Genomic DNA, 23,467 nt, shown 5'->3' with positions numbered 1-23,467 from the left:
CTTTCCAAAGACCACCTTCAAATCCTTGACCATATCATGTACATCAGCACCAGTACGGTGGCGAGGCTTCGTCCGGTGATCTGCCTCACCTTTGAAATGCTTGCCTTTCTTTCTTACGGGATGCCTGCTCGGAAGAAATCGACGATGTCCCAGGTACACATTCTTCTTACAATTAGCCAAATATATACTGTCGGTATCGCCCAAACAGTGCGTGCATGCGCGGTATCCCTTGTTTGTCTGTCCTGAAAGGTTACTGAGAGCAGGCCAATCATTGATGGTCACGAACAACAACGCCTTTAGGTCAAATTCTTCCCCCATGTGCTCATCCCACGCACGTACACCTGTTCCATTCCACAGTTGTAAGAGTTCTTCAACTAATGGCCTTAGGTACACATCAATGTCGTTGCCGGGTTGCTTAGGGCCTTGGATGAGCACTGGCATCATAATGAATTTCCGCTTCATGCACAACCAAGGAGGAAGGTTATACAAACATAGAGTCACAGGCCAGGTGCTATGGTTGATGCTCTGCTCCCCAAAAGGATTAATGCCATCTGCGCTTAGACCAAACCATACGCTCCTTGCGTCATCTGCAAACTCCTTCCCGTACTTTCTTTTGATTTTTCTCCACTGCGACCCGTCAGCGGGTACTCTCAACTTTCTGTCTTTCTTACGGTCTTCTCTGTGCCATCGCATCGCCTTGGCATGCTCTTTATTTTGGAACAAACGTTTCAACCGTGGTATTATAGGAGCATACCACATCACCTTGGCAGGAATCTTCTTCCTGGGGCGCCGACCCTCGACATCACCAGGGTCATCGCGGCAGATCTTATAGCGCAATGCACCACATACCGGGCAAGCGTTCAAATCCTCGTACTCACCGCGGTAGAGGATGCAATCATTAGGGCATGCATGTATCTTTTGCACCTCTAACCCTAGAGGGCAGACAACCTTCTTTGCTTCATACGTACTCTCGGGCAATTCGTTGTCCTTTGGAAGCATATCCTTTATCATTACCAGCAACTTTCCAAATCCCTTGTTAGATACACCATTCTCTGCCTTCCATTGCAGCAATTCCAGTGTGGTGCCCAGCTTTTTCTTGTCACCTACGCAATTCGGGTACAACAATTTTTTGTGATCCTCTAACATGCGCTGCAACTTCTTCTTCTCCAAATCACTTGCGCAGTTTCTCTTTGCATCGGCAATGGCCCGACCTAGATCATCAACGGGCTCATCTGATGCCTCTTCTTCAGCTTCTTCCCGCATTGCCGGCTCAGCTTCTTCCCGCATTACCGGCTCAGCTTCTTCCCCCATTGTTGTATCATCGTATTCAGGGAACCCATGGCCAGGATAGCTGTCGTCGTCCTCTTCTTCTTCATTGTCTTCCATCATAACCCCTCTTTCTCCGTGCTTGGTCCAAACATTATAATGGGGCATGAAACCGGTCTTAAACAGGTGGACGTGAATGGTTCTTGACGTAGAGTAATTGTGACCATTCTTACAGCGAACACATGGACAAGGCATAAAACCATCCGCCCGCTTGTTTGCCTCAGCCGCAAGCAGAAAAGTACGCACGTCCTCAACGAACTGGGGAGAGCATCGGTCATCGTACATCCATTGCCGGCTCATCTTCATTACACAACACCGAATAGACCAAATTAATACAAGTTCATACATAAAGTTCATACAACACTTAAATGCAACAAACAAATAACTCTCTAGCTAAAGCATTTAAATGCAACAACAAATACGATCAAGATCGCAACTAAGGTAACAATGGATCCAACAGCATAATGATACCAAGCCTCACTATCGATGGCATATTTTCTAATCTTTCTAATCTTCAAGCGCATTTTCTCCATCTTGATCTTGTGATCATCGACGACATCGACAACATGCAACTCCAATTCCATCTTCTCCCCCTCAATTCTTTTCAATTTTTATTTCAAGTACTCGTTTTCTCTTTCAACTAAATTTAACCTCTCGGCAATAGGGTCGGTTGGAATTTCAGGTTCAGATACCTCCTAGAAAAAATTTCTATGTCAACTTGATGGGCATAATTTGTCATAAACACGAAATGCAACTAGTTTTAAAAGAGAATATACATACCACATCCGAATCATAATAAGGACTAGGGCCGACGGGGACGGATATCAAAACCATGGCACTATATGTATAACAAACAACGTACGGGTAAGATAATTATACGAGTAACTATATATCCAAATCACACACATCAATTTTTATATAAAATTTCATGAACAAGAGGCTCACCACAAGGTGGTGCCGGCGACGGGACGGTGCGGGCGATCGACGGTGGCTACGATGGAGATTTAGAAGGCACTAAGTAAACCACACCTACATATGCAAACTAAGTGTTATTTTTGACCTCAAATTGCATATAAATCAAATACTAGCACATATATATATATCCTCCGAAATTACTAAACTCACAAATTAATCACTATATAAACCAATGCAAGAGCTAATCTAGCAATGAGAGATGAAAGGACAAAGTTGCTAACCTTTGTGATCATTTGAATGGATGAGGGCCTTCAAATCTTGACAAATTTTGGGTAAATTTTGTGATGAACTCGAGAGGAAGAAGGGAAGAACAGAGGAGAGGGACGGAGAGGGGAAAGGGGGAAGAACAGAGTGCTGGTGGACGAAGGGTTTATATAGGACGACCTTTAGTACCGGTTCGTGCCAAGAACCGGTACTAAAGGGGCTGGAGGGGCGCCTGTCTGACAACATCCTGCCACCACTCTCATTAGTACCGGTTCGTGGCACGAACCGGTGCTAAAGGTTCGCCACGAACCGGTACTAATGAAAGTGGCCCGGCTAGCCGTTGGAACCGGCACTAATGTATACATTAGTGCCGGCTCAAATACAAACCGGCACTAATGTGCTTCACGATTGACCCTTTTTCTACTAGTGTGGAAGCGCTGCAAAGCGCTTCCATTGTTGAGGAACACCGTGTCCTTATGGGTACGGTGGTTGAGAGGGTTCAGTCCTTTAAGAGCGGACTGACCAAAGCCTGCACCAGCCTTCTAACAGGCTTTTAGGTAAACGGCGCAATTGGATAAAAAGAGTTCCATAGAGATCCCAAGCGAAATACAAAGAATTTCAGTAGTAACATGCATCTAGTAGAAATAAGTGAAGCACATCAAGAAAGAGAGCAATTTCTAGCTAGAAAATTAGAGAGATAAGTGCCCAGAGAAACCTGCTTGTCCTATGCAGATAGCGAGAAGGCAAACTGCTGGAGCTTTGCCCGCTCCAACTTCCTGCCATGGGTGCAGAGCTGCAGGCCCTCGAGGTTACCAAAACTACACAGCGGAGGCACGCGACGCGTGGCCGGGCGTTAACTACCTTGTGGCGCTAATAGCAGCGCGTTGCAGAGCAATAGCTCTGCGGTATTGTCGTCCATCCGCTCGTCGGTCGTGATCCTCACGGCCAAGCGCACAACATCCAGGGTTTCGTGTTGTCACTGCCCGCCTTCTCGATCGCCGCCTCCGCCAACGCCATGGACCGTGACGCCGCTCGTCAAAGAAGGCGTAGGCCGCTAGGATCGGACCATGGTGGGGCATGCTCGGGGATGTGGCGTACGGAGCACCATTCCATCTCAGGAGGAAGAAAAGAGAAAATGATTGAAGAGCAGGTCGAGGCCCTGCAGCCACCATGGACGCCACTCAAATATTGCGTTGTACAACAGGATTTGATGGCCGGCTTCCAAAGCCAAACTGTACCGCCGCCCCTCTCTGATGTTGCACACGACTGATTAAGAAGAAGGAAAGATAGAATAGGGCGACGTCCAGAGGTGCGAGGCGAGGTACACAGCGTGTCCCACATACCGTGAGGCTGAGGGAGAGGGGGCTCGCGCTCCGACAACGGCAAAGGCACGGAGGACCAAACGCTCGAGGGGACAGGCCACGTGCCTCGGGAGAGACAGGCGGCGCTCCCCATGGGACGGCCTTCCTGGTGAGCAGTTGGACACCATCAAGATCAACCTCGCATGCTCCCCGTATGACTTGATTGTGGTGCGTGAAAAGAAATAGAAGAACACAACTTCGATGAAGATCGAGCAAGGGCCATGGAGACGATGCTAATGGAGGGACACGGAGGAGATCCATTTATAGCTTGTAGAGCGGCGACAATGGAGCGGTGAGTGGTGGGCGGTGGAAGTCTATCCATGGAAAGTTACATAATCCTCCGCAGATGAAGGAACACATGTTATGGAGAGAATACCGGAAATGACCAGAGCATTCACGTGGTTACATCATCAATAGCATCATGCATGCATGCAGCGTGTAGAAACAACCCACCACCAACAAACTGAAGAGTTGATCAGGAATCAAATCGCTAGAAAATCGCTGGGTACACCCGAGAACGCACCCCGCCAGTGTTGGAATTTTGCTAGTAGGCCTTTGGCCCAAAGCCCAACTAAAATTCTGAAATTCTCTTGGCCCATTCATGCACACATGTGAGTGGAGTGAGTGAGACTAAAGTTTAGTCCCACCCCGGAAGTTGATAGAGAGTTGTACCTCTTTATAAGGTGAGATCTTCTACCACTTGTATGAGCATGAGAAGAGGAGACCTACACGCGTGCTCCTCCTCCTCGCCATGCCTCGTCACGACGCGTCGCGGGTTACAGGATTGAGCCGAGCCGAGGACAGAGCTATGCACGTTGTCTATATTTTTGCTGCTCGGGAAAAATTAATGAGTCATTAATTAATAATTAATGGACACGTTAATTACTAAACCGTTTCCGATTCTTTTGGATCGTGACGACTCGGACGTGGGGTTTACTCCCACAACCTACCCGGCCCGCACTATATAGTCAGGCAGACGTCTACCCTAGCCGTCGCCACTTCGTTTGGTTTCTCACCACCGTTCCAGATCATTGCGCCGCCAAGCAAGTCTTCTCCATCCCTCCTTTCGGCGTGCACCGGAAGAAGGGACAACAGGCCTCCGGAACCCCGCCTCTCGTGATCCTGTACGGGAGAGGGGCGATAAGGTTTTTGGGGAGCGCACTCGCGCGACTGCTGGCAGCGACGACTTCGCGAACGACGACTTCTTCCCCGACCTCGGCAACCTCATCCTCGACAACATGGGCGACAACGTCAACGCCGGCGGTGCTGCACCCGCTGCACCGTATGTTATTCTATCCTTCTTGTTCGAGATCGTGGTAGAATTCATGTTTCTAGTATGTGCCCTAGATGTGATCTCTTCATCTACTATGCTAGTTCGCATGATTAATTTAATCTTGTTATTGCTGTCATGATCTATTTCCTATTTATTCGGATAAAATCTCGTAGTAGTTTGCTCATTTTTACAACAATCCAAAAACCTGATTATAGGCAATTTACTCCGAGTGGTTTTGCTGCGCATCTGAAGCCGCCTGCCTTTAAGGGGGCACAATATAAGAGGTAGCGCACGAGAGCAATGTACTAGTTTCAGACCATGGGCTGCTATGACACCACCAAAGGCAAGCCTGAGGGCGATCTTAATCCAGCACAGCTGGTGAAAGTGCGTTATATCGACTAGAGGGGGGGGGGGTGAATAGGCGATTTTTATGAATTCTTCACTGAGGAATTTGCAGGTGAGGAAATTCCTCAGCGAAGAACTACTAGCAGCAGAATAAGTACTCAGAAGTAAACATAATAGAACACAAGCATAGTCATCATGATGAAATGAAGATAGGCACAGAGTACAGAAAGCGTAAGCACAGGATAACACAGGATGAAGACAAATAGACTGAAGAAATTGAACTGAGGAAATTGAGAAAATCTTCAGTCAAAGTCTTCAAACACAGATATGAACAAGCACACAACACAGTTATGAGGAAATGAAAAAGTTGAGGAAATAGAACCAGTAAGCTTGGTGAAGACAATGATTTGGTAGACCAGTTCCAACTGCTGTCTCAGTTGTACGTCTGGTTAGGGCGGCTAGGTATTCAAACCTAAGGACACACAGTCCCGGACACCCAGTCCTGAACACGCAGCTCAGGACACTCAGTCCTCACCGTATTCTCCTTGAGCTAAGATCACACAGACCTCGCTCAATCACTCGTGGTAAGTCTTCAGGTGACTTCCGAACCTTCACAAATTTGGTCACTCGGCGATCCACAATTCCTCTTGGATGCTCTAGACCATGACGCATAACCGTCTGGAAGAAGCACAGTCTTCAAAGGTAACAAGCGTCAGATCCACGCAGGATCAATCTCTTCAGTGATGCTCGATCACTTGGGGTTGTAGGTGTTTGGGTTTGGGTTTTCCTCACTTGATGATTTTCGCTCAAAGTCCTTGGAGGATAGGATGCTCTCAAATGATAAGTGTTAGTTTCTCTCGGAGCAGCCAACCAGCTAGTGGTTGTAGGGGGCGGCTATTTATAGCCTAGGGAGCATCCCGACATGATAAGACATAAATGCCCTTCAATGATAAGACCATTAGGTGGATAGATATTTTGGGACAGTTGGCGCATAGCACAGCAACGGTCAGAATTTTGAGTGGCGAAATCCTCAGGGCTATCATGTTCCTCATTGTGTAGGCAATCCGCACTGGCGAATTCCTAACTCCTCAGTCAGAACAAATTCCTCAGAGACCAGAAGAACTTCATCTCTGTCACTGAAGAATATGACTAAACTGTATGAGATTTCCAATGGCTTCACTCGAAGGGATTGGTAGGTGTAGGATTTGAGTTGAGCATCACATGGAAATTTTTCCTTAGTATTTCCTCGACCCCCTTTAACAGTACGGTGTTTCCTATGACCCAAGAAAGAGAAAATGAAACTACGAAAACAAAAGTCTTCACGCTTCATGTTCCTCGAATGAATACCAAGTCTTCAAGGTCACACCAATTTCTTCACTTTCAAAGTCTTCAGAAAGTCTTCAGAAATCCAAAGTCTTCAGTCGAAGAACTTCATTTTTAGGGGTCGACTTTCTCTGTAAATATCAAACTCCTCAGACTTATAGACCTGTGTACACTCACAAACGCATTAGTCCCTTAACCTATAAGTCTTCAATACACCAAAATCACTAAGGGGCACTAGATGCACTTACAATCTCTCCCTTTTTGGTGATTGATGACAATATAGGTTAAGTTTTCAACGAGGATAAACATATGAGTTGTAAATACTGATATTGAGGAATTTAATTTCAAGATATAGAAGAACTCCCCCTGAATATGTGCATGGTGAGGTATTTGCTTTTGAAGCATTGCACACTTGAAGAGTAGAATCATGGAGATCTGCCCCTATATCTTGTAATTCATACACGCATTTGACATATCACAATGAAGAATTTGAAATGCATGATGAAATATGGCGACTGATGTAATTCAGCATGCGTGCATTAGCATATATGAGGAATAAGCATGCAAAAAAACATATCAGAAGTATCATAGCACCATCGGGTTTAAGTTTACAACTCGATCCAATAAAGTCTCAGAAGAACGAGAGTTGTAACTTAATAACAAAAAAAACGCCCATATAGAAAGACCCGCTTGAAGACTAACTCAAAATTCTCCCCTTTTGTCATCAAATGATCAAAAGGATCGAATATGAGGACTAACGCCCCTGAGGAATATCAAGTTGATGAAGGAGCGCCAGCGTTGTTGGGGTCGTTCGTCGTGGAAGGGCATGTCGCAGTGTCGTCCAAGTCTTCGTACTCGTCGGTATCGCGTGAGGAAGAATATGAGCTAGACACCAAAGAAGGAACCTTGACCTTCTTGAATTTCTTCGGTGGAGGTGCAGGCCAGTCAAAATCTTCCTTGAGACCCATTTTCTTGAGATATTCTTCACCATACAGATGTGATAGAATGGCCCAGGTGCGACCGACAACTTCATGGAGGTAGTAATGGTTTTTCTTCACTGCATTGTGCGTAGCAGTCATGTTGTGAAGAAATGAACCAAACTGACGCTTAACCCATTTATGATTTCGATCCACCTTCTAGTGAAGACTAAGCAGAAGCTCACGATTAGTCATCACACGAGGAGCAGTGGCTTGAGGAGTAGACTTGGGTGCATTGGCAGAGTCATGTGTGGCAGAGTCATCATTGGTGGAATAAGATGCAGCTTTGCGAAACTGTCCATCCAATGGACGAATGCCTTCATCTATAACAGCTGGTGCCTTGCCCTTTTCATCAACTAAGGAATAGGTCCTCTTGAGGACTTCAATCGGGGGCAAGTAGTTGAGGTGATTTTGAAAATCAGCTTTGTAGTTGAGTGAAGACCTTGTCCTGAGGAATCTCATAATCCAAGGTGCATAAGGCTTCAGCTCAAACGGAGAAAGTGTAACATTTGCCAGAGTCCTCATGAAGAAATTGTGATAATTGACAGGAATGATATTGAATACCAGATTCTTCATGATGCCAACAATTTCCTCATCAGATGAGTCGTGGCCTTTGATGGGACTCATTGTCCTCGTTAGAATGCGATAGACAGTTCTGGGCACATATAGTAATTCCTTCACGAGGAATTTGGTTCGTGGGGCCTGACCTGGCTTCAAAGGTTTCATCAGAACTTGCATGTAGTGATTTGTAAGCTCAGGTTCACTATAAATGCAACGAGCTTCTTTAAGGGGAGGACTGAGTGGTAAGGCACGAAGCAATTCAGTAGCTGGTGCTCTGTAGTGAGTGTTCTCAGACATCCAGACCAGCACCCATGAATTGACATCTCCAGAATCTCCTATGATGTGCAACGTCGAATAAAATTGAAGAATCAGTTCTTCATTCCAATCACAGATGTCAGAGCAGAAATTTAATAGTCCAGCGTCGTGAAGAACACTGAGGACTGGCATGAAGCACGGTAGAGATTCCATATCCACATGAGGAATGTTCTCATGGTAGAAGATTTTGTTTTTGTTGAACAGCACTGAGGAATAGAAATTGGCTTGGCTGGCTGTCCAGAAACGCCTCTTCCTAATGCGAGCAGAGTCATAAGGGTTGTAGTCTGTGAAGAATACGTGCTCGCCGAAGAAATCATCAGCATTGAATTTTTGCTTCCTGGAGAATGGATCCTTTGGCTTGGGTAGAGGAGTGTCAGTGATTTGCATCACGACCTCAGGAATCCCAATCATAGGTTCTTCAGGCTGAGGAATTTTTGGTTCCTCTTCAGTGGCAGTCTGCGTCTTCAGATGTTCAGCAGCAGTAGTTTCTTCAGCACTAGTGGCTGGAATTTCTTCACGTACAGATGAAGTGGGGTGAGTTTTTTCAGAGCCCATTTGAACAGTTTGTGCAGGGACTAAGGTATTTGCTGCAATGGTGTGAACATTGGAGAGTTTGGATGCTGACTTTCCCAGAATTCATCACTCATCACTGGTGTGGAGCAGCCAACGTCCACATCTTCATCTTCCATTTCTTCAACGCCAGCCTCTTCAGCAGTGAACTGAGGCAGAGGCGAGGAAATGATAGGTGTTGAAGGGATCTCATCCACTTCAATTTCTTCATCCAACTGCTCTGACGAAACAGCAGGAGTTTCTTCATCAGATCCGCTGGGGATCACATATTCTTCATCGAAAGGAACACGGTCCTTTGATGGCATGGTAGAGAGAGGAACAACATCAATGTGATTTTCAAACGAGCTGGTCAATGGCTTCATCTTCTTCGGAGCTGAAGAATCTGAAGTAGCTGATGCTTTCCTTTTCTTCACTGCTGCACGCTTTGCAGCCTTGGTTTTCTTCACATCTGATGCAGAAGGAAGGATCGGAGTTGGTGTTGGTGCAGGAGGAGCAGAGGAATCTGGTTGATTTTCTTCAGGCACAACTAATGCAGTTACCCTGATTTCTTCATATTCTTCAGGCGCACCACTAGTGGATGCCCTGGCAATTTCTTTAGAGGCTGGTATGCAGTCATCAGCCCTGGAACTCACATTTTCTTCAGCAGCCTGATTTTCATCAGCGGCGCTGGCATGTTCTTCAGTCGGCTGAGCAGATGCTTCAGCCCGAGGAACTTCCTGTTGCGTTGGGCTGCAACATTTGAGGTGAAGTTATCCGCAAGTTTCACAAAGCACACCTTGGCTCCAAGCCAGTCAGCGCGGTATGCGTCAAATTCATCACTGAGTTTCTTGATCTCAGTTTGAACAGCGAGAAGTTCTTCAGTTGTCATAGAGACAACATTTTTCTTTAGATAACGCTCCTTCTTGTACTGCGCTTTCTTGATCTGCCTGGCCTTCTCATATTTCCATTTTTCCTCTTGTATGAAGTGGGTTAGCATGTGACTTTGGCGAGGAGTCAGCTTGAAGTCAGGCATAGGAGTGTTGGGGTCCTTGTGCCAAACATCAATTTATTCGAGGATCAACTTTGGATCCAAAAGTAGTGGCACATCTGTTCCCTTGGCTCTAGAGGCCCTGACTTGCCTATCTCTGATGATTTCAGCAAGTTCATCATCATTAGCTTCGTCTTCTTTAGACGGCACTTGGAAGGCGACCTGCTTCTTCTGAGGACTAGGGCGAGGACCTCGTCCAGCAGTGGCCTTTGTCTTCAGTAGAGAGGGTCCCGTTGAAGAATTTGGTGCAGCTGAGGAACTAGCCAAAGCTCCTAAGGCAATTGAGATGCCTGTGGTCCTTTGACACGTGGCGAGATGCACAGGTGTAGAGGAATTTGTCGGAGCAGCTGAGGACTTGTGAGGAGCTGAGGATTTGGGAGGAACAGGAGCAACATGAGAAGTTGGCCTTGAGGGCTTTGAAGATTCTGGCCGTGAGGGCATTGCTGAGGAACTTGGCCTTGAAACCACTAAAGGTGAAGCACTTGGCTTGTGCGCAGGCTTCTTTGACATGGCCTTCTTAGGCTTGACAGAGGCCTCAGCGGCAGCAGCAGCAGAGTCTTTGTTGAATTTCCTCACAGCTTCTTTGGCTTGTTTAGCCAACTTGGCTTGGCGCTTGGCCCATTCATCAGGATAATCCTCACCACGCTTGAGGCTGGTGGGATCAGCTATTTGGCCAGGTGCCAATGGAGGTCTTGGGCATGGAGGATTGAGTGCGAATTTCTTCATGTATTTGGGAGTGACATATCTGTACTCTCTCCACTCTCTAGCCCATCTTCTCTCTATCTTCTGAATGCGCACCTTGCGCTGATTTTTGTCTTCCTCAGGAGGTGTGCAGTACCCAGCATATGTATCATTAGGGATCTCAAACGCTGTGTTGACCTCAGCCCTCTTTCCTCCTTTTTGTGGCTTCTTACCGTCAGCCATTTTCTTCAGTTGAGGAATTTGAACTATTGAATTCTCTGAAGAAGTATGCAACTTTTCTTCGAGGAACGCTGCAAATGAGTTAAGTTGATGAGAACCTAGTGATTCAGCAGCTGACATGAGTACCTGTGAACAGAGTATAGTTGCGAGGAATTTGGAGAGGTCATATGCGTTCTCAGAAGGTTTTATAAAGAACAAGTTTGAGGAATTTGACCAGATAAGTCTTGAAGAATTTCACTAAGCGTTCTTACTCCTAGGTTCCAAAGTTGTATAGATCAGAAATCCACACAATTGAGGAATCTTGAAGAGAAATTCGCAGCTTAGAGAAATGAATTAAGAACAAATGATATGAGAGGTGTTTTAGTGTGTGAAGATATGAAGAAAAACACCTTTGAAGATTTTGTAGATAATCATTCGAATCAACGAGGGCAGTAAAAGTAACTTTTAATTACCCTGAACGAAGAACACGACGAACTAGAGTGAGGAGATGTGAAGTTCGTCAGTGCGGATCTTCAACGCCCTAACTTGGCGGAGGAAGACAACTACGGTGGCGGTGGAGTGAAGATTTTCGTAGCCGGCGCGAGTACGTCGGCGATGAGGTCGAGGCGGTGAAGCTCTTCCTCACCGACGACGATGAAGTAGCGGCGGCGCTAGGGTTTGAGAAGTTCGAGCTGGAGAGAGGTCGAGCGGAGTAAAAGAAGTGAGGAAGGGGAGAGGGGTATTTATAGCCATGGTGAAAATCGTTCGCCCGAAGAATTTGGACGAACGTGCCCCTGACCCTTCTCATTCGCATGACATGTGTCACCCATGTACTGAGAAGTGGAGATCGTGTTAGATCGTGGGTGAGTGGATAAGTATGTCGTGGGATGCGGAACGGTTTGAGCGGCAACGCCAAAAGAAATTGGATAAGATAAGTTAAAAGTTCCGTTCGCAATTTCTTCAGCTGACAAGGACACAGTGAAGATTTTGAACGAGTTTCAAATAGAACGCACATGAAGAATTTGTGAACAGATTAGGTTGAGTATAGCATAGAGGGGGAAGGGTTCGATCACATTCACTTAGCAGAAAAACCAACTTGAAGAAGTAGCCATAAGCGAATGAAAAAAAACAACGGAAACAGTGAAGACAATGCAAAGTTGAAGAATTTGAACAACTGAGGAATTTCAACTTTTGGTGGTGGCGTGACCCACCATATAAGAATGATGATTTCAGACACCGCGTACAATTATCGTAGGGTTCTGAGAATCAAATTCTTTGTTAATTTCTTCACACTTAGAGTGTTATTCTTCATTGATTGAAGAAAAACATTTCTTCATGTGTTGCACATCTAAGTCATCAATTTTGCATAAGTGTTAGGATGAGTGTCCTTTTCAAAGAACATTCGAAGATTGTAGGATATTTAGCTCACACCGCAACTTGCTAAATCTCTTCTTATCCAAGGGTTTTGTGAAGATATTGGCTAGCTGTTCTTCAGTCTTCACATGCTCAATAGAAATGTCGCCCTTCAACACATGATCACGAAGAAAATGATGACGAAGCTGAATGTGCTTAGTCTTCGAGTGCTGAACTGGGTTGTGAGCAATCTTGATGGCACTCTCATTGTCACAGAAGAGAGGCACATTCTTCATGTTAACGCCGTAGTCCTTGAGAGTTTGCTTCATCCATAGCAATTGAGCACAGCAAGAACCAGCGGCAATATACTCAGCTTTAGCAGTAGATAGTGATACGCAGTTCTATTTCTTCGAGGACCAACAGACCAAAGATCGTCCGAGGAAATGACATGTACCAGATGTTGACTTGCGGTCCACACGATCACCAGCATAGTCAGAGTCAGAATATCCAATGAGATCAAAAGCCGAGCCCTTGGGGTACCATAATCAAAGTGTTGGTGTGTGAGCTAGATATCGAAGAATATGCTTCACAGCCTTATGGTGTGATTCCTTCGGTGTAGCTTGAAATCGGGCACACATGCAAACACTAAGCATTATATCTGGCCTAGATGCACATAAGTACAATAAAAAACCAATCATGGAGCGGTATACCTTATGATCGAAGTCAATACCATTTTCATCAGTGCACGGATGGCCATTTGTGGGCATAGGAATTTTGACGCCTTTGCAATCTTGCATGCCGAATTTCCTCAGTACATCCTTGAGGTATTTCTCCTGAGATATGAATATGCCATTGCGTTGTTGACGAATTTGAAGACCTAATAAGAATTTTAATTCTCCCATCATAGATATTTGATATTCTTCACTCATCATATAGGCAAATTCATCACTATAACGTTGGTCAGTACAGCCAAAAATAATATCATCAACATATACTTGGCACACAAACAATTCACCATCATAAGATTTAGTGAAAAGAGTAGGGTCGAGTGAACCGGGTTTGGAGCCTTTCTTCATGAAGAATTCCTTCAAGGTATCATACCACGCCCGTGGGTCCTGCTTGAGGCCATAGAGGGCCTTGTTGAGTCTGAAGACTTTGTCAGGATTCTTTGGATCTTCAAAACCCGGGGGTTGAGCAACATATACTTCTTCCTCAAGCTTACCATTGAGGAATGCACTTGTCACATCCATTTGATATAAAGTGATATCATGATGGTTAGCATAAGCAAGTAATATGCGAATAGCCTCAAGTCTAGCAAAAGGTGCAAAAGTTTCATCAAAATTAATTCCTTCAACCTGTGTGTAGCCTTGAGCTACGAGTCGTGCTTTATTCCTCACCACAAGGCCATTTTCATCTTGCTTGTTGTGGTAGATCCACTTTGTGCCAATGATATTGTGCTTGCGAGGATCTAGACATTTGACCAGTTCCCAGACATTGTTGAGCTCGAACTGATGTAATTCTTCTTGCATGGCCTGAATCCACTCAGGCTCCAGAAATGCTTCATCTACCTTAGTGGGCTCTGTGATAGAGACAAAAGCATAGTGCCCACAAAAGTTATATAAATGTGAAGCTTTTGAGCGTGTGAGAGGACCTGGTGCTTTGATGTCATTGATGATCTTTTCAACTTGCACTTCTTTTGCAATGCGAGGATGAGCTGGTTGTCATTGAGGAATCTGATCAGCATTCTCTTTAGCACCATTTTCTTCAGTATTTTCTTCAGGTGCATTAGCTCAATGTTCTTCATGTTCTAGAATGGATTCTTCAGCAGATTCTTCAGTAGGAATGACATCCTCAATAGCCTTGAACTTGATAGTTTCCTCAGGTGCTGGTTCATCTATCACAGTAGGTAGGTGCTCTCTTTGCGAGCCATTAGTTTCATCGAACCGCACATCTACAGTTTCAACAACCTTGTGAAGAACGTTGTTGAAGACTCTGTAGGTGTGCGAGTCCTTTCCGTAACCAAGCATAAAACATTCATGTGCTTTCGGTGCAAATTTTGAGTTGTGATGAGGATCTCTAATCCAACATTTAGCACCAAAGACTTTGAAATAACTTACATTGGGTTTCTTATCAGTGAGGAGTTCATAGGCAGTCTTCTTGAAGAATTTGTGAAGATATACTCTGTTGATGATGTGGCACGCAGTATCAATTGCCTCAATCCAGAAACGACGAGGCATTTTGTATACATCAAGCATAGTGCGAGCCATCTCAGCAAGAGTCCTATTCTTGCGCTCCATGACGCCGTTCTGCTGAGGAGTATAAGGAGCAGGTAACTCATGAGTAATACCAAGTTCATCAAGATAGTCATCTAGACCAGAATTCTTGAACTCGGTTCCATTGTCACTTTTGATGTGCTTGCTCTTCACACCAAAGTTGGTTGAAGCCCTCGAGGAAAATTGTTTGAAGACTTCCTGCACTTCATGTTTGTAAGTAACAATGTGTACCCATGTGTATCGAGAGTAATCATCAACAATAACAAAGCCATATAGAGATGCATCATTTGTAACAACAGAATAATGATTAGGACCGAAGAGATCCATATGAAGCAATTCAAATGAATGAGTAGTGGTCATGATAGTCTTCGCTGGATGCTTAGCCTTTGTCATCTTCCCAGCTTCACAGGCTCCGCATAGGTGATCCTTGAGGAATTTGACATTCTCGATGAGAATGACATGCTTCTTCTTCGCAAGCGTGTGCAAATTCCTCATGCCTGCATGACCAAGTCGTCGATGCCAGAGCCAGCCTTCTGAAGCTTTTGCAAGTAGGCACACGACTGGTTGTGGTCCTGTAGAGAAATCAACAATATACATGTCTCCTCTCCTAAAGCCTTCGAAGACTTTGGAATTGACAGCTTCCATAACCACAACACAACGGTACTTGCCAAAGACAACAACCATATCAAGATCGCAAAGCATTGAGATAGAAATGAGGTTATATCCTAAGGACTCGACAAGCATGACTTTGTCCATGTGTCGATCCTTTGTGATCGCAACCTTACCTAGACCCAATACCCGACTTTTACCTTTGTCGGCAAAGATGATATGCTTCAGATGCGATGGAGATAATGGAGCATCCATCAATAGATTGTTGTCACCAGTCATGTGATTTGTACATCCACTATCGAGGACCCACTCAGTGGCTTTGGGTTGATCATCCTGCAGATGAATTAGTGCAACTTACGAACTCATATACTTCATCAGTGAAGAATATGACATCAATTCATCAGATCAATTTCATCAAGCAAAAGAATAGATAAAGCAATATGAGGACGTGAGAAATGAAAGTTCATTTCTTCATGATTAGCCTGCGTCCTTTCAGGCATACTCAGGTCTCCAGCAGATTCTTCAGACAATTACATACATCTGGAGACCTGACCCTGCAGAAGAGATTAGTTCTTTTTCTTCACCACCCATATCTGAAGGGGTGGAAAAGAGTTCATTACTCTGCGAGCTCCATACAAGAAAGGTGGCATAGAAGCTAGTCCATTTCGTTTCACATAAAAGGAGTTAGGATAAGCATATAAATAAGTAGAGAAATTCTTCCAGGACTTATGAACATGATGATTAGAAGAATAATGCTCATATTCATAGCCCTTAGCTCTTCCCTGCGAAACAGAGTTGTTAGCACGATGATATTCATATGAGGACTTGGATCCATATGAAGAATTTGGTCGATATGAAGAATTTGCTCTGGGGTTCCTATTCTTCACAGGTGGTGTCCTGAGGATATTCACCTGAAAACTTTCAAGGCACCTTTTGGGAACCCAGTTTTTTTCATAGGGGAACCATTCCTGCAGTTAGTGCCAACATATCTAGCAAATACTTCACCATTCTGATTTTTGAACAGTTTATAGTTGGAGTCAAATGACTCATCATCAGAACAAGGAGATTCACATGCAAATCCAGATAAGTTAGATGGATCAACTGGAGGTCCCTTTGTAGCAACCCATGTAGTTTTGGGTACTGCTCAGGCTTCCAATATGTACCATCAGCATTGAGTTTCCTCTCAAAGGCAATACCCTCTTTCCTAGGGTCCTGTTGAGGATTTGCTTTTTAAGCACATCACAAAGAGTCTGATGCCCTTTGAGGCTTTTGTACATGCCTGTCATGTACAATTCCTTCAGCCCTGCATCGTCAGTGATACTAGTAGTGTCCTCAGATGAGGAATTAGTGATAGCAGAGGCAGGTGAAGAATTTGTAGCATTAGAAGCATTTGAACATTCAGGTGAAGAATTAGCAGGTTCACGTTCAATGCATTTCAAACAAGGAGGAACAAATTCTTCCTGAGAGGCGCTGATTTGTTGAGCAAGTAATGAATCGCGCTCCTTCTGAAGATCTTCATAACTCACTCTTAGCTTCTCAAGGTCTTGCTTTCTTTGAAGAAATTCATAAGAAAGCTTCTCATGATCATATAAGATAGTGTTATGATGACCTTGAAGGTTGTCAAACCTAGTCTGAAGTCTCTGAAGATTTTCAATCAAGGCTTTAGTGCGATCCATTTCTTCACCCAACATATCATCACTTTTGTCTAGCATGTTTTGAACCTTTTCAAAAGCCCTTTATTGTTTTACAGCAATCTTAGCAAGTTTAGAATAGCTGGGCTTAAGGTTTTCATTAGATTCATTCTCACTTGATTCAGAGGAGGTATATTTGAGTACCTTGGCACCTTTTGCCATGATGTAATAGGTGGGAGCGTAGTCATCATCGCCTTCATCAGCCTTGTTGGTGAGGTCATTTTCTTCAGTGTTGAAGATAGACTTGCTGACGAATGCAGTAGCGAGGGCTAGGCTCGCCACTCCGGAATCGGACTCCTCAGATGCCTCCTCTTCCTCATTTTCTTCAGACTCAGCCTCAGAGTCTATTTCCTTGCCAATGAATGCCCTAGCCTTCTTGGAGATGCTCTTCTTGTGAGATGAGGATTTTGAGGATTTTGATGATGAAGATTTTGAGGATTTCTTCTTTTTCTTCGCATCATCAGAACTGTAATCCTTGTATTTCTTCTTCTTCGATTCCTTTTCCCACTAAGGACAATCTTGAATGTAATGTCCAGGTTTCTTGCATTTGTGACAGAGCCTCCTCTTGTAGTCACTGGACGAGGAATCATTGCTCCTTGAGGGTCTTCCAAAGCGACCACGTCTTGAGAACTTTTGGAACTTCTTCATGAGCAGTGCTAGCTCATGGCTTAGTTCTTCAGGATCACCAAGGCTGCTACCAGAGTCTTCATCTTCGGACTCAGATACTGCCTTGGCCTTCAGTGCACGTGATTTGCCATAGCTCGAACCATAGAGATCTCTTTTTTCAGCAAGTTGGAACTCATGAGTATTTAGCCTCTTGAGAATATCGGCGGGATCAAGTGACTTGTAATCAGCATGTTCTTGTATCATCATTTCCAGAGTGTCAAATGAGGAATCAAGCGATCTCAGCAATTTCTTCACCACCTCATGGTTGGTGATGTCAGTGGCACCAAGTGCTTGAAGCTCATTTGAGATGTCAGTGAGGCGATCGAAGGTTTGTTGAACATTTTCATTGTCGAGTCTTTTGAAGCGGTTGAAGAGATTACGAAGAACATCAACTTGAGAGTCACGCTGTGTTGAGACTCCTTCATTCACTTTGGACAGTCTATCCCAGATAAGCTTAGCAGTTTTCAAAGCACTCACTCTTCCATACCGTCCTTTGCTCAGATGGCCACATATGATATTCTTCGCTTGAGAATCGAGTTGCTTGAATCTCTTCACATCAGCAACATTCAGAGAAGGTGTGACTGAGGGAACACCATTTTCCACAACATACCAGAGATCGTTATCAATTGCCTCAAGATGCATTCGCATCTTATTCTTCCAGTAGGGGTAGTCCGTCCCATCGAAGGTAGGACACCCAGCAGAGACCTTGATCATACCTGCGGTCGACATAACTAAAACTCCAGGCGGTTAAACCAAAATCACACAGAATAAGGGAGTACCTTGCTCTGATACCAATTGAAAGTGCGTTATATCGACCAGGGGGGGGGGTGAATAGGTGATCTTTATGAATTCTTCACTGAGGAATTTGCAGGTGAGGAAATTCCTCAGCGAAGAACTACTAGCAGTGGAATAAGTACTCAATAGTAAACATAATAGAACACAAGCATAGTCATCATGATGAAATGAAAACAGTCAGAGAGTATAGAAAGTGTAAGCACAGGATAACACAGGATGAAGACAAACAGACTGGAGAAATTGAACTGAGGAAATTGAGAAAATCTTCAGTCGAAGTCTTCAAACACAGATATGAACAAGCACACAACACAGTTATGAGGAAATGAAAGAGTTAAGGAAATAGAACCAGTAAGCTTGGTGAAGATAATGATTTGGTAGACCAGTTCCAACTGCTGTCTCAGTTGTATGTCTGGTTAGGGCGGCTAGGTATTTAAACCTGAGGACACACAGTCTCGGACACCCAATCCTGAACAAGCAGTTCAGGACACTCAGTCCTCACCGTATTCCCCTTGAGCTAAGGTCACACAGACCTCGCCCAATCACTCGTGGTAAGTCTTCAGATGACTTCCGAACCTTCACAAACTTGGTCACTCGGGGATCCACAATTCCTCTTGGATGCTCTAGACCATGAAGCCTAACCGTCTGGAAGAAGCACAGTCTTCAAAGGTAACAAGCGTCGGATCCACGCAGGATCAATCTCTTCAGTGATGCTCAATCACTTGGGGTTTGTAGGTGTTTGGGTTTGGGTTTTCCTCACTTGATGATTTTCACTCAAAGTCCTCAGAGGATAGGATGCTCTCAAATGACAAGTGTCCGTTTCTCTTGGAGCAGCCAACCAGCTAGTCGTTGTAGGGGGCGGCTATTTATAGCCTAGGGAGCAGCCCGACATGATAAGACATAAATGCCCTTCAATGATAAGACCATTAGGTGGATAGATATTTTGGGACAGCTGGCGCATAGCACAGCAATGGTCGGAATTTTGAGTAGCGAAATCCTCAGGGCTATCATGTTCCTCACTGTGTAGGCAATCCGTGTTGGGGAACGTAGCAGAAATTTAAAATTTTCTACGCATCACCAAGATCAATCTATGGAGTAATCTAGCAACGAGGGGAAGGAGAGTGCATCTACATACCCTTGTAGATCACTAAGCGGAAGCGTTGCAAGAACGCGGATGAAGGAGTCGTACTCGTAGCGATTCAGATCGCGGTTGATTCCGATCTAAGCGCCGAACAACGGTGCCTCCGCGTTCAACACACGTGCAGCCCGGTGACGTCTCCTACGCCTTGATCCAGCAAGGGGAGAAGGAGAGGTTGGGAAGACTCCGTCCAGCAGCAGCACGACGGCGTGGTGGTGGTGGAGGAGTGCGGGACTCCAGCAGGGCTTCGCCAAGCACTACGAGAGACGAGGAGGGAGAGGGGTAGGGCTGCGCCAATAGGGGAAGAACCTCGTGTGTTGGGCTGCCCCTTTGCCTCCATTATATATAGGGGGGGAGGGAGGGCTGCGCCCCCACCTAGGGTTCCCACCCCAAGGGGTGTGGCAGCCCTAGATCCCATCTAGGGTGGCGGCCACAAGGGGGAGAGGGGGAGGCGCACCTGGGATGGGCCTTAGGGCCCATCAGCCCTAGGGTTTGCCCCCCTCCCCTCTTGGAGGCGCCCTCGGGCTTGGTGGGAGGCGCCCCAGCCCACCTAGGGGCTGGTCCCTTCCCACGAATTGCCCATGTTGTCCTCCGGGGCTGGTGTCCCCACCTGGTGGACCCCCGGACCCCTCCGGTGGTCCCGGTACACTACCGGTGATGCCCGGAACACTTCCGGTGGCCAAAACCATACTTCCTATATATCAATCTTTACCTCCGGACCATTCCGGAACTTCTCTTGATGTCCGGGATCTCATCCGGGACTCCTAACAACATTCGGTAACCGCGTACATACTTTCCCTATAACCCTAGCGTCATCGAACCTTAAGTGTGTAGACCCTACGGGTTCGGGAGTCATGCAGACATGGCCGAGACAACTCTCTGGTCAATAACCAACAGCGGGATCTGGATACCCATGTTGGCTCCCACATGCTCCACGATGATCTCATCGGATGAACCACGATGTCAAGGATTCAATCAATCCCGTATACAATTCCCTTTGTCTATCGGTATGATACTTGCCCGAGATTCGATCGTCGGTATCCCGATACCTTGTTCAATCTCGTTACCGGCAAGTCTCTTTACTCGTTCTGTAACACATCATCCCGTGATCAACTCCTTGGTCACATTGTGCACATTATGATGATGTCCTACCGAGTGGGCCCAGAGATACCTCTCCGTTACACGGAGTGACAAATCCCAGTCTCGATTCGTGCCAACCCAACAGACACTTTCGGAGATACCCGTAGTGCACCTTTATAGCCACCTAGTTACGTTGTGACGTTTGTCACACTCAAAGCACTCCTACGATATCCGGGAGTTGCACAATCTCATGATCTAAGGAAATGATACTTGACATTAGAAAAGCTTTAGCATATGAACTACACGATCTTGTGCTAGGCTTAGGATTGGGTCTTGTCCATCACATCATTCTCCTAATGATGTGATCCCGTTATCAACGACATCCAATGCCCATGGTCAGGAAACCGTAACCATCTATTGATCAACGAGCTAGTCAACTAGAGGCTTACTAGGGACATGGTGTTGTCTATGTATCCACACATGTATCTGAGTTTCCTATCAATACAATTCTAGCATGGATAATAAACGATTATCATGAACAAGGAAATATAATAATAACCAATTTATTATTGCCTCTAGGGCATATTTCCAACAGTCTCCCACTTGCACTAGAGTCAATAATCTAGTTCACATCGCCATGTGATTAACACTCATAGGTCACATCGCCATGTGACCAACATCCAAAGAGTTTACTAGAGTCACTAATCTAGTTCACATCACTATGTGATTAACACTCAATGAGTTCTGGGTTTGATCATGTTATGCTTGTGAGAGAGGTTGTAGTCAACGGGTCTGCCATATTCAGATCCCTATGTATTTCGCAAAACTTTATGTCATATCGTAGATGCTGCTACCATGTTCCACTTGGAGCTATTCCAAATTATTGCTCCATTATACGTATCCGGTATCTCTACTCAGAGCTATCCGGATAGGTGTTAAGCTTGCATCGACGTTCTTTACGTCGAACTCTTCATCACCTCCATATCCGAGAAACATTTCCTTATTCCTCTAAGGATAATTTTGACCGCTATCTGGTGATCCATTCCTAGATCACCTTTGTACCCTCTTGCCAGACATGTGGCAAGGCACACATCTGGCGCGGTACTCAGCGTGGCATACCGTATAGAGTCTATGACAAAATCATAGGGGACGACCTTCGTCCTTCCACTTTCTTCTGCCGTGGTCAATCTTTGAGTCTTACTCAACTTCACACCTTACAACTCAGGTAAGAACCCCTTCTTTGACTGGTCTATTTTGAACTCCTTCAAAAACATGTCAAGGTGTGCGTTTTTTGAAAGTATCATCAGGCGTCTTGATCTATTTCTATAGATCTTGATGCCCAATATGTAAGCAGCTTTATCCAGGTCTTCCTTTGAAAATCACTCTTCAAACAACCGTTTATGCTTTCCAGAAATTCTATATTATTTCAAATCAACAATATGTCATCCACATATACTTATCAGAAATGTTGTAGTGCTCCCACTCACTTTCTTGTAAATACAAGTTTCTAGCAAACATTGTATAAACCTAAAAGCTTTGATCACTCCATCAAAGCATATATTCTGACTCCGAGATGCTTGCTCTAGTCCATAGAAGGATCGCTGGAGCCAGCATACCTTTTAGCATCCTTAGGATTGACAAAACTTTGATTGTATCACATACAACTCTTTATTACGAAAACTGGTAAGAAAACTTGTTTTTGACATCCATCTGTCAGATTTCATAATCGAAAAATACAGCTAATGCTAACATGATTCCGACGGACTTAAGCATCGCTACGGGTGAGAAATTCTCATCGTAGTCAACTCCTTGAACTTGTGAATAGACTCTTTCCCACAAGTCGAGCTTCATGGACGGTAACATTACCACCCACGTTCGTCTTCTTCTTAAAGATCCATTTATCTCAATGGCTTGCCGATCAACAGGCAAGTCCACCAAAGTCCATGCTTTGTTTTGATACATGGATCCTGTCTCGGATTTCATGGCTTCTAACCATTTGTCGGAATACGGGCCCACCATCGCTTCTCCATAGTTCGTAGGTTCATTGTTGTCGAACAACATGATATTTAAGACAGGATTATCGTACCACTCAGGAGTAGTACATATCCTTGTCGACCTACGAGGTTGGATAGCAACTTGATCCGAAGCTTCATGATCACTATCATTAACTTCCTATTCAACAGACGTAGGCACCACAGAAAACATCTTTCTGTGTTGCATCACTTTCTGGTTGAAATAAAGGTTCGACAACCTCATCAAGTTCTATCTTCCTCCCACTCAATTCTTTCGAGAGAAACTCCTTCTCGAGAAAGGACCCATTCTTAGCGACAAACAATTTGCCCTCAGATCTGAGATAGAAGGTATACCCAACTGTCACCTTTGGGTATCCTATGAAGATGTGTTTGTCCGCTTTTGGGTTCGAGCTTCTCCGGCTAAAGCCTTAAGCATCGCAGCCCCAAACATTAAGAAACGACAACTTCGGTTTCTTGCCAAACCAACGTTCATACGACGTCGTCTCAACGGACTTATATGGTGTCCTATCTAAAGTGAATGCAGCTGTCTCTAATGCATAACCTCAAAATAATAGCGGTAGATCGGTAAGAGACATCATAGATCGCACCATATCTCATAAGGTTCGATTACGACGTCCAGACACACCATTACCCTGTGGTGTTCCAGGTGGCTTCAACTGTGAAACAATTCCACAA

The sequence above is a fragment of the Triticum urartu genome, chromosome 3A, assembly GCF_056163025.1.
Source record: "Triticum urartu cultivar PI428250 chromosome 3A, HENAU_Tu73, whole genome shotgun sequence".
Lineage (NCBI taxonomy): Eukaryota > Viridiplantae > Streptophyta > Magnoliopsida > Poales > Poaceae > Triticum > Triticum urartu.
The sequence above is the reverse complement of the archived record's forward strand: the minus strand, read 5'-3'. Positions refer to the sequence as shown.